We start from the raw sequence: 12758 nt of genomic DNA, 5'->3' as shown, positions 1-12758 counted from the left end.
TCATGAGTTACATTTTATCTATTGCAAGTTAAAAGCCAAAGAAAAGCTTTGGTAGACTGTCTGATGCAATATCAAAGCTCCCCTCCACTCAAAATTTTCTTCCCTTGAATATAAATAACGATGCATGCATAACTCGATACTAATAATGGATTGCATTTACTTTTCTAGACACTCAAAGCGCTTTACAATTCCACTATTCATTCACTCTCACATTCACACACTGGTGGAGGCAAACCACAGTTGTAGCCACAGTTGCCCTGGGGCAGACTGACAGAAGCACGGCTGCCATATCGTGCCATCGGCCCGATCTGGCCAACACCAGTAGGCGGTAGGGTGAAGTGTCTTGCCCAAGGACACAACGACCAGGACAGACAGAGCTGGGGATCGAACCGGCAACCTTCTGGTACTGAGATAAGTTATACCCGTATCTATCTGCTGATGATGAACATTTCCCTGTGCTCATTAAAATCAGAATTTAGCATGCGTATTTACACATGGGTGTCATCACAACAGATTTTAAAATGATCCTTGATCCAATACACAGCTTCAAAAACACAAATTCATTGAGAATTCACTCTCAGTGACAGAGGAGACATTTAGTGTGCAGCAAATTAATTTATACACTGTAGGGTCTTCTATGAGGAAGTAGTGGTATAAGCAATAACAAGAAAATCAAAGTAACTGAGGGGTTTTGTAGAACAGTCATTCCAGACCCAAGTCATTAATCCAAGCTTAGTAATTTTACATAATTTAAAAAATATGTCTGTTTTCTTCTGGATCAAGCATGGTCACCACATGTATGTAACCAGGAAGGCAATGACACAGTAGCTCATCCAACTCACAATCAATCATAGTTCACAGATTAATGCAATATGTGAGGTACAAGAATTTAAATTTTTGAAATTTAAAATCCTGTGAGAAGACATGGTTGGTAGTCACCACAGCAAATAAAACTCACCAACATGTCATAGTATTGACTATATGCTCTCTACATTGACTACCTGCTCTCTACGCTAGCTTGCATTAATGCTTTTGCTTCTTTACAGTTAGCCAGAGTGAGAGAGGGCTCTTTGGGACACTTAACCTAAGTTTTTATATTGATTATTTTTACTTATTGCTGCTGCCTTGGATTTGCTTAGTGAAGTCTTAGAAGTACTACAGTTATGTTACAGATGAACAGACACTGTCAATAGGATGAAAATTGTGTTAAACTAAACCCTCCATCTAAATCCCTACACCGGTTTCATATTTGACCCTTTCTATAGATGTCAAAAGCATAATGTTATGCAACTTAGATTCTATTGTATAACACGATAGATTAGAGTTATTTTCTTGTGAACTGGTGCTGGGTGGTACTATGCCCCACCCACTGCATCAGCAACATGAGATAGCTGATCAGCAGAAAACAAAGCAACAGAAAAGAAACATATGCAGTAAGCTAACAGAAAAGTGTTTTGAAGGTAAAGATGCACATGACAAATATAATCCTCCATGCTGAAAGTTGCAACACTGCATTCTTATAACTTTCAGATCTTAGTAGAGGTAAGTACTTCGGAGGGTGCAGTAGGAGGAACAAGAGGAAGCTGAAGACTAAACTTGAGCAGAAAAGCACAAGGGATGTTTCGAGTGGAAGGAAGAAAATCACTGGCCTCCACATCCCCCCACTACTGTCAGCGATTTTGCCCTTCTTCTGGGCAGGTTAGGCATCAGCTGTAGAAAGCACACAATGGAAACGACGCAAAACCCAGTAGTAACAGCACCTAGGTTCAATTGACCTGTGCAGTTGTCTGTGATACTGAGTCACATTTACAACCTGAGTCTGAAGTAGAGGAAGGTCCAGGTGTTGTAAAGAATTTCCTATCTTTTCATCTGATTGGCAAGCTGTCTTGGGACAGCTGGCACATGGGCGGGTAACGGAGGAGTTTAGAGGTGCTAAAGTTCAGGCAGGAGCTCATCTGTCCTGGTAATACATACATTAAGTGAAAGCCAACATACTGCCACCCTGTCCAACTCATGAATGCCTTTATAACAACAAGTCGTTATGTAGTATGTGAACAGAATTTTACTTTAGCAACAAACATCTCTGTGAAGAGGATGGTTAATCAGGAAACAGGTAATTTCAATCCTCAAATCACAATGAGAAGAGACCTTTTTGTAAACCCCAGTAACTGACGCAATGCATGCAACAGCCTGGCAATAACTTCCTTCCAAAAGCTCTGACACACATGAGAAAATCAAAATTTGGGGACATGAGAAACACCTCTCAGTATGAGTTTGCATGCCTATGCTATTACCACAGCAACCGAGGCAGACCGGAAAACAATCCCTGAAAACACAAATCTAATCTGATCTAATCACTTGCAAATATTGTCGGCAGTCAGTCTGGAGATTCAATTTAGTCCTGTGTCAGATTTGCCTACAGTCTGAGCACATTCCAGAGCCTTTTTAATATGGAAATACACCAGGTGAAAATGTTCAATTGGAAATAATGTTAATACACACAAGTAAAAAAATCAATCCACTGGTTCCTGAATACCCGCCTAAAGCCCTCATTTTGTTTGAATGAATATTTGATATAATTCTGAAAGAATCTATAAACAAACAGAAATGAACTGTATTAAGGAGACCAAAGATCGTACCTGAGCTGGTTGAATGTCTAAGTATTGAAGCACCTCTTTCAACATGAAAAGCGTGTGAGGAGGCTTTTCAGCTTAAACAGCAGACGGGTCTTCGGATCTGTCCTCGGGACCTGGACCAGAAGATGCACCAACGAAAGAGGAGTGGAATTTTGGCCTCAGCCTTCTCCATGCTCTCCGCGCAACCAGAGAGCATGGGTAAGAATGGACAGTCATGTGGAAAACCATGATCGTTATAATGATCTGTGGAGAAGAAAATGAGCAAAGTTACATGATGAGAAGAAAGATGGAAGGTTAAGCTAATCAAGAGGAACTTGGAGAATAGTAGAGTTTTAAAATTGACGCTCCATCATCAAGAACAGTGGCAGTTTTTGATATGGGCGACATGGGCCGTTGCCCAGGGCGGCATCATGTGCATCGGCAAAAAAAGTTGCTTGCACCCATGCTGCCCCAACATCATTCCAGCACATTTTGGGGATTGCACAGGCACCGATTGTTTTTCTATTGCCCACTTGCGGGGAGTAAGGGCGGCCCCAATTTGCAAGGTGTGCCTGCTGCTTGCCGTACAGGGAGGAGAGGGTCTGAGTGGTGGGAGATTTTCTGGCCGGCTGCAGTGGCATCTAATAACCAGCTCGCAAAATAAAACAAAGTAAAAACAAACCAAGAAACAAAAAACCACGAGACATTATGATGTAGACTTATAATTTGCACCGATGTGTTTTCTAAATTCTATCACACACATATACGTAAAAAGTGAGCGCGAGGCCCCTCGGTGCTCCTGCTTGCTGCTGCTGCTGTGCTGAAGTCTCACACACAACCTGTCGAAAGGGGAGGGGAGCAGGTTGCTTCCAAATAGAGCACAGAGGGAGTGTTTGCAAAGGGGCCCAAACAGGCTAGGACCACCCCTGATCATGAAGCTAAGCTATGGAGAAGCTTATAGTATAGTATAATCCGGGTTTATCCAGTTTAACAGCTGCACTGAGACCAAACAGGTGGGAACAGGAACAATACAAAACTATGAATTAAAAGATATCTTACATCACCTTGAAAGAGGAAAACATTACTGTTCCAAATTCAAGGCAGATGCAAAAACTGTTGACTGACTGAACCTTTCCAATAATGCACTTGGACTTAGAATATATTTAAAAATGTGGCAAAGATTCTCAGTTCATTATTGCAATAATATTATGGAGCATTCTATACATGTCTATACATACTTTACAGCAGTGGTTTAGACACATGAATTCATACGTGTGAAAAACCTGGATTCCATCTGACAGCAATATTTCTTTGTACAAGGAGTGCAGAATTATTAGGCAAATGAGTATTTTGTCCACATCATCCTCTTCATGCATGTTGTCTTACTCCAAGCTGTATAGGCTCGAAAGCCCACTACCAATTAAGCATATTAGGTGATGTGCGTCTCTGTAATGAGAAGGGGTGTGGTCTAATGACATCAACACCCTATATCAGGTGTGCATAATTATTAGGCAACTTCCTTTCCTTTGGCAAAATGGGTCAAAAGAAGGACTTGACAGGCTCAGAAAAGTCAAAAATAGTGAAATATCTTGCAGAGGGATGCAGCAGTCTTAAAATTGCAAAGCTTCTGAAGCGTGATCATCGAACAATCAAGCGTTTCATTCAAAATAGTCAACAGGGTCGCAAGAAGCGTGTGGAAAAACCAAGGCGCAAAATAACTGCCCATGAACTGAGAAAAGTCAAGCGTGCAGCTGCCAAGATGCCACTTGCCACCAGTTTGGCCATATTTCAGAGCTGCAACATCACTGGAGTGCCCAAAAGCACAAGGTGTGCAACACTCAGAGACATGGCCAAGGTAAGAAAGGCTGAAAGACGACCACCACTGAACAAGACACACAAGCTGAAACATCAAGACTGGGCCAAGAAATATCTCAAGACTGATTTTTCTAAGGTTTTATGGACTGATGAAATGAGAGTGAGTCTTGATGGGCCAGATGGATGGGCCCGTGGCTGGATTGGTAAAGGGCAGAGAGCTCCAGTCCGACTCAGACACCAGCAAGGTGGAGGTGGAGTACTGGTTTGGGCTGGTATCATCAAAGATGAGCTTGTGGGGCCTTTTCGGGTTGAGGATGGAGTCAAGCTCAACTCCCAGTCCTACTGCCAGTTTCTGGAAGACACCTTCTTCAAGCAGTGGTACAGGAAGAAGTCTGCATCCTTCAAGAAAAACATGATTTTCATGCAGGACAATGCTCCATCACACGTGTCCAAGTACTCCACAGCGTGGCTGGCAAGAAAGGGTATAAAAGAAGAAAAACTAATGACATGGCCTCCTTGTTCACCTGATCTGAACCCCATTGAGAACCTGTGGTCCATCATCAAATGTGAGATTTACAAGGAGGGAAAACAGTACACCTCTCTGAACAGTGTCTGGGAGGCTGTGGTTGCTGCTGCACGCAATGTTGATGGTGAACAGATCAAAACACTGACAGAATCCATGGATGGCAGGCTTTTGAGTGTCCTTGCAAAGAAAGGTGGCTATATTGGTCGCTGATTTGTTTTTGTTTTGTTTTTGAATGTCAGAAATGTATATTTGTGAATGTGGAGATGTTATATTGGTTTCACTGGTAAAAATAAATAATTGAAATGGGTATATATTTGTTTTTTGTTAAGTTGCCTAATAATTATGCACAGTAATAGTCACCTGCACACACAGATATCCCCCTAAAATAGCTAAAACTAAAAACAAACTAAAAACTACTTCCAAAAACATTCAGCTTTGATATTAAAGAGTTTTTTGGGTTCATTGAGAACATGGTTGTTGTTCAATAATAAAATTATTCCTCAAAAATACAACTTGCCTAATAATTCTGCACTCCCTGTACATGCAGTGCTGCCATCTTCTTTTTAGTCCATTTTTACACTCATAAATCCTACTGCTTATTCCTGCCTCTTTTGCGATCTTACAAAGCTTCAAACGACGCATCGACTATGAAATTAGTCGTCGATGATTTTGATAGTCGACGTAATCGTGACTAGTCGACTAATCATGGCAGCTCTATCTCACATCCTTTTCACTTACCCTGAAACCTCTTCCAATGATCTCTCTTTGACTTCCTGGAAGACCAGACACTTAAGTCAAAAATGTCAAATCCTGAGTTTCAACAACACTTAGCCTTGTAGAGTTTAATTTCTGAAAAATGAAAAGTTAGAAACTTCACAGGTGGAGGAAGGGAATAGGTATACCAATAAAGCTCAGTGTTAAGAACTCAGAGAGGACATTGATATTCTCCCATCCACAGCTAATCCTGTTTGAAAGCAGGAACTACTGATTGGCTCCTTTCACCTCTGCTGACCAAGAACAAAAGTATCATTCAGTTAAAAATGGATTGAGGGCACCAGTGGTGAAGTCGGCAAGCTCCACCAGCAGAGTACAAGACCCCTGACGTCACCCTCCCAAGTCTCAGGCGCCCTCACACTAGAAAGGACCTAACATAACTGACATATCAGCTCTAACAATGCCTCTATGCTTGCTTTAAATACACATGTTTGTGCAGACACTGTAGCAAAAGCAAAACCTATGTGGAGACTCTGTGACAGGTACACTACAAGAGTGTTTGCCTTGTCATTGGCTAAGGTGTCTTTTCTTCTATCTGCTTTTCTGTGACAGGCCTGTTTCCATTACAGAAACCAAAACTCAAGCCCCTGTGGGCTGAAGGTAAGAGTCCACGCCAACACTGTCATATGATTTATTGTAAAAATGCGTTGTCTCCCATTACCACGTTTATTTTTTCCTTCATGACAACGATACTCTATTCCACAACATTGAGATCATTTCCTTACCTTTGGGCGCTGAATCTGCTGTTGTGAGTGAGCACACTTGTGTTTGTTTCTTCACACACCTTCTTTCCTGTTGCTGGCACTCACCAGCCTGGATATAGAAGTTTCTACTTTCTAAGTGTGTCTGATTCTAAACACATGATAAACAAATGGCCCTTACTGTAGTGACAAAACGCTCAAATGAGACATTTCCTTTACACCCAGCGGGCCATTTTGGGTGCATTAGCCCCGAGAGAAGGAGCCCTTGCAGTTGCAATATGTCTCACTAATCCATCATGATCTTTAACCCCCACCCCTCCACGCCTTGCTCCACATACAAAAAAAACAGAGGGAGTAGAAGAGGACAAATAAAGTTCAAGAGACCAGGAAGGGAAAAAAAGAGAGAGGGACAAGCAACCTTTCACATACTTTAAGTCTCAAATGAATCCATTAAGCGGTTTAAAATGTGTCACAGAGCATTTAGATTGCTATGAGTAGGACAAACTATGAGAAATGAGGACACCACAAGCTCGCAAACAGCACAGTGTTTTCCATTTTGGCATAAAATTAGCCAACAGAGTAGCAGGGAGGGCAGCAGTGTTGTTTGGTGAAAACACTATTTCATATTGTAATTCAGATGTCAGACTTACCCATAATATACTGGTGGACTTTTTTTTTTTTTTTTTACCCAGACACAAAAGTATGCCGAGAGGTTTAGCTTTAAGCCTCATGTGCCATGCAACCACTTCCCCTCTGTTTAGTTCACCTCAGACCTTCAACAATGGGCAACAGTGGTACACTGTCCATTCTGGTGCAGCAGGGCTTTGGCCGCCGTTCTTCAAAGACAGCACAGCAGCACAAAGGTTTCAACAAACAAGCCTCTACACTTTTGTGAAAGTTGCATGCACTTTTGCACATTTAACAACAGCCAAACTTGAAATGGCTGTTCGCCTGTGTGAAGCTCAAGTGTGTTTTTCACACAGGAACTGGGAGAGTCAGTGACTAAAGAGTTACTTTAGTTTGTGATTAACACAGAAGTTGTGACACAAACTCTTTCTTAGTGGGCCAATCATCAACTGTATCTGCACCGCTCCATAATATTTGCTCAACTTGTTGTAAAAATGAGTGCAGCAGTTAAACATAGCCAGACTTGCTGTGAGAATGTGATAAAGGAACAGGCTTGACTCCTTATTTTATTGTTTCAATCTTACAGTAGAGGGAACAAGACACTGCTGGCTACCATCCATGCATTACTCACCCAAATCTAGCCCTATTTGTGATCACAGCACTTGGTACATTACTCTGTGATTCAGTCATTTTTCCCACAAAACCCTTTAAAGAAACAGTTGGGTACGTTGTGGTTTTACCTGGAGTATTTATTTTAAATATATCTGTGATACTTGTGTTTGCTAAACCAATGTTTAAATATAATATTTCCACATAGACTGTCCATGCAGCCTGCACAGATGACTTAACATGGCTCAGGTAAAGCAAAAATTTCAAACTGTATTTGGCCACTAAATGGACGGTGCTTTTGTATCGCTTTTCTACTCAATTTGAACACTCTAAGCACTTTCTTACAACAAGCCTCATTCACCCATTCATACAAACACTTTTAACCCAACATTTCAACTCTGGACTCAGTATTTTGTGGGATCCAGGGATCGAACCACAAAACCTTCCAATTTACCTCCTGAGCCACAGCCACCCCACTGGAGAACATTTCATTGATCGTGGCAAAAGTCAGACATCACCGAGTTCAAATCTACTTTAGAAATGGCCCTCTGAGGCTGGGCAGTATTTAACCATAACAATCGCAAATATGCAAATATATGTATATCATTTCTTTGCATTTCTTTGCATTTCTTTTTCCTTTTTCCTTTATGTTGTCATGTACCATAGACAAAAGTTTTGCATTAGATCAAGTATTGCAAAATCAATGTATCGTGGGAAGCTTCATAGTAGCATCATAAATCTTTCACTTCTCAGTGTCTACTGCTTTCACTCTATGATTAGTAGCAGATATTTTCTTATAAGGAACCACTTTTAGTGGCAAACCAAGCAAAAAGTTTCAACCTGTGCTTAAAAATGACTGTTATGAAAACAACTTATGCAGATCCATCTATCAGCTGCTTCCCTGTTTTAAACAATAACTGATAATCTAGTTAGTCATTAGCTACAATCATTACACATGTCATTACAACATTAATGGAGGCTGTGCTGTTATACTGACGCTATAATACTGATAAGTCCTGAAGATTCAGCTGTGTATAGTTTGTTTCTGAACTACGCCAAGCTTTTGAGTGTTGTGATGCATTAGATAACAGGTCAGCTTTTCTAAGTCTGAAGTCCTAACATCCCCGGCAGAACATTCCCTCCATCTGCACTAAGTTTACCCGGTGATGTTCAATGGCCATCACTCACTTACATCGTAAACACAGTACAGTAAACTATGAGGCAGTTTTTAAGTGTGCAAACAGCTTGTGTTTCATCGTGGATGCTCGGTTGTCACTTACAGGTAGTAGGTGAAAGTACTGAGCCCGGTTGGGACGGCGGTCAACCCTCTCCCGGAGCAGTCTGCACCCCCATGAGAGCGAACAAACGGCCGTCGACTGCCCTTGACCGGTGGCACCGGGGCGAAGCAAACACCACAAACAGACCCAAAACAGATCCACACGCATTTTCTCCTCTCCCGAGAGGGGGGGGGGAGTGGGGCTTTTGCTTGTGCGGTTTAATCTACTCCGGACGTCGACTTCTTCTCATTGAAGTGTGAGGCATGAAGAGGTGAAGCCTAATCGATGCTTTCCAAAACAAAACCCCAGCGGTTCAAACACTTCATACATTCACAACCCCGACACAAAACAAAAAGCAAAAGAATTTTAAAAATGTACCCACAAAAGCGTTTAACTAGCTCAAAACACAAACACTGCCTTCGAAGACGGCCAGTTTACCTTGGTGGGAAACATTTCTCAACCCGTGTGCCTATTAGTCCGTGAAAATAACAAAAAAAAATCTTTTTTGTTGTTGCGTTTTCGCTGTCCCATTAAATAATATTCCCCCTCTGTAAAAGAAAAGAAGAACAAAAACACTTGCGGCGCTTGTTAGTGCATTGCTGAACAGCTGGTCCAGGGGGCAGTCAGGTCTTCAGCTAAACATAGCGGACGTTTGCATCCTGGTCTGTTTCCTTGCAGGAGATCACCCTCTCCTCTGCTCCTGACATCAACAGCATGCTTGAGCTCGGCAGGCACCCTACCGGACAACAGGTGTTGTGCCAAAGTAGTTACCCCCGGCAAAAACACCGGCAGCACTGGGCCGACCTGTGCAACACTGAAACCTGCACCACCGCATCAGACAGTCAACCACTGCACACTCCCCCACTACACACACAAAAGAAGTCAGGTAAAAGTGCTCACACATGCATGGAGGACCAGTATGGCTGCACATTTTCTTACATGATTGTCCTGTTGTGCATATTAGGGACCAAGCCAACTGCTTCTTCTGCCTTTCAATTGTATAAAAGCATGAAAACTTATCAGGAGTAATCGTGCAGTAACCATGTGTGAACATGCACACAACATGCATATATGTACTTTAAAGCTCGAGTGTTACACATATGTACTTTGGTAGTAAATGCACAGGTACAAATACAAAGCCCAGTCTTAAATATGTAGTTTTACCAAACCCTAGAGGTGGGTGGATCGATCCAAATATTGATAGTATCAATACCTACCAACACTAGTATTGTTATCGGATCGATACTAGCACAATTGGATCGATACTTTGTTTTTATCCTTCAAGTTCAGTATGTAGCCCGCTGAACTGTGTTAATTATGTTTTTTGGGAAAAATAAACCTCAAACATGCAGTATGAAAAATGTCTGAACCTTTTTGTGTGCTTTAGAGATCTCACAAGTCACGGCACACTACTCTTCCCAATTAGTTGCCTGAATAACTTAAAATTATCGGTACTGATATCGGCAATACTGGCCCTGTATTTACTTGCCATTGGATTGATACCATAATTTGTAGTGTGGCACAGCAGTACTGTGAATGAGGGGAAGTGTGGATGTTGAATGTTTTTGTTGAAATGTCCAGGCAAGTATATACATGTTAAATGACAAGATACATGTCTTCAAATCGCATCAATTAACACACAACTTCAGGATTTTTTTTCTATATGATAATTCTTCATAATTAAACAATAAGAACAAGTAGTCTGATGTCCTGTAATCATTATGAAGCTATAATTTGAAATACAATAACATATTAATTTTTTGTACAAAAACAAAGTATTGGTATCGGATCAGTATCGTTGATACCACCCTGAATTTTACTTGGTATCGGATCAGAAAGGAAATCAGTGGTATGGCACATCATCAGGCACATGCGGGGTCGGAAGTAGCTTAGGCACCTGCCCCTTTCCTGATGGGTGCCCCAAGTCCCCTTTTCTTGAGACTTTTTTTTTAATGTGTGTGTGTGCATGTGGAGTCCTGCCTGTGCCCCTCAACAATAACATTGAACTATTCATCACAATTTTGCTTAATAAAAGGATCTGGCTTTCATCAGTCGCATGACTACCATTAACTAATGCTCGCCCTTTACAGCAGCAAAATTATTGAATTTCTACAGTTTAAACATTTAATAAGCTATCTGCCTTGCACAGAGTGGACATTCAAAGAAATTGAATCATCATAAATACATTTTATGTTTAACATTATCCAGACATTCCCTGTAAGTGCATGAGGAGGAAACAGTGACAAAAGGAGCTATGTGAGGCTGCTAAAGGCAGTGGATCCCTCACCAGTTGGATTACAAAGCTTAGGGAACAATAACAAATGTACTAGTTGTTGCATTGCAGAGGTATTCAAATATTAAAACAATAATAAACACAACTGCAATGCTTTGGTTCTATAACATTTTTCTATAATTACTTTATTTTGGATTAGGTGCAAGAGTTGTTAAGTGTGGATAATTAAATCATAGATAATGCAATAGCAAACTGTGCCTTGTTCTCAGATGGACAGCAAGTGGAGAGTGATAGATCAGATGACGAGATGTAAGGAGGAAGAGAGGCAAAGAGTGATTCACAGGCAGAGCCTAGTTTATTTCCCAAAGTTTTTTAATTCTGTTGCCTTACGGTTTTAAGTGCTGTCACCAATCTTTGCATTTTATTATTATCTCATAACACTTCTTTAATTAGCTACCATCTCTCCTATAGACTTTTCAATGTCTACAGTCTAGATCAACACAGCCCCGCCCTGCAGAACTCTCAGCAGTAGGAGCAGGAGCAACCCCTCAACAGCAACATTGTACCCCATCAGGTAAAACATAGGCTATGTTTGCTTTGCATTGTCCCCACCTGATGACAGTGATATAGCATGATGTGATTCCATATTAGATTCCTGATGAATGTAGGTTGTTGTTATTCAGTCTGGTTCTATGTGCCCCTTTTTAACTTTGAGCACCCGACCCTTCAAACATCTCTGCATGGCCCTGAGTTTTACATTATATTTAAGATAAGATATACATTATTATACAGTTAGGACATCTCTGAATATATCCAATAATCATGATCAATCCAAAAGATTACTTTTTAAAATCACTTATTAGTAGTGTAATGTAAGTAATCAGTTCGTGGTAATGAATCTTTTAAAAAGTCCATAATTAAAGTGCACACTGTTTTGTGAAATACTGTATTTATACCACAGTAACGCATCAATGTGCAGTCTTGTACATAATATTTTTATTATGTAAGATTTATATTTTGGATGTAACAGGTAATGCAGTACAATACAGCTAAAGTATACAGTTTGGCTTTTCTCTATGTTACCTGTAAAGGAACAAAAGTATGTTCAGTATCATTGTAAACATATAGCTAGAATTAGTTTAAAATCATATGGCAACAATCACACATAAATGTATTTTTTTAAAGCATGTTTTTTTTTCAAACCTCAGAAATGTGATGATTAAGCGTAAACTAATACTGTGAAGGCAGGGTCAAAGACTCCTTGTTTCAAGGGGATTACATATTGTTGTTTTTAGGGTTATTTTTTAATCTTCTTGTCTGTTAAATGTGCAAGAGACGGGAAAGCACTCTAACGAAGAATAAATCAAAAACTCCCATCAAAGAGCTTTGAGCAAGAAAACAGTAAACCGCCAACAGCTCCTGCTAAACTGTTTAGCAGACCACAGCTTTTCCCTGAAATGCTTTGTGTGTCTGTGTGTCATTAAAATGTGGGCATGTTGTAGATAACTAATCAGCTAGACTTGGCCTGCTGAATGTGGGGGAAAACTACAATTCTAAAGAATAAGGCTAATAGTGAAAGTT

Source organism: Oreochromis niloticus, linkage group LG1 (assembly GCF_001858045.2).
Source record: "Oreochromis niloticus isolate F11D_XX linkage group LG1, O_niloticus_UMD_NMBU, whole genome shotgun sequence".
NCBI lineage: Eukaryota > Metazoa > Chordata > Actinopteri > Cichliformes > Cichlidae > Oreochromis > Oreochromis niloticus.
Note: the sequence above shows the minus strand (reverse complement) of the source record.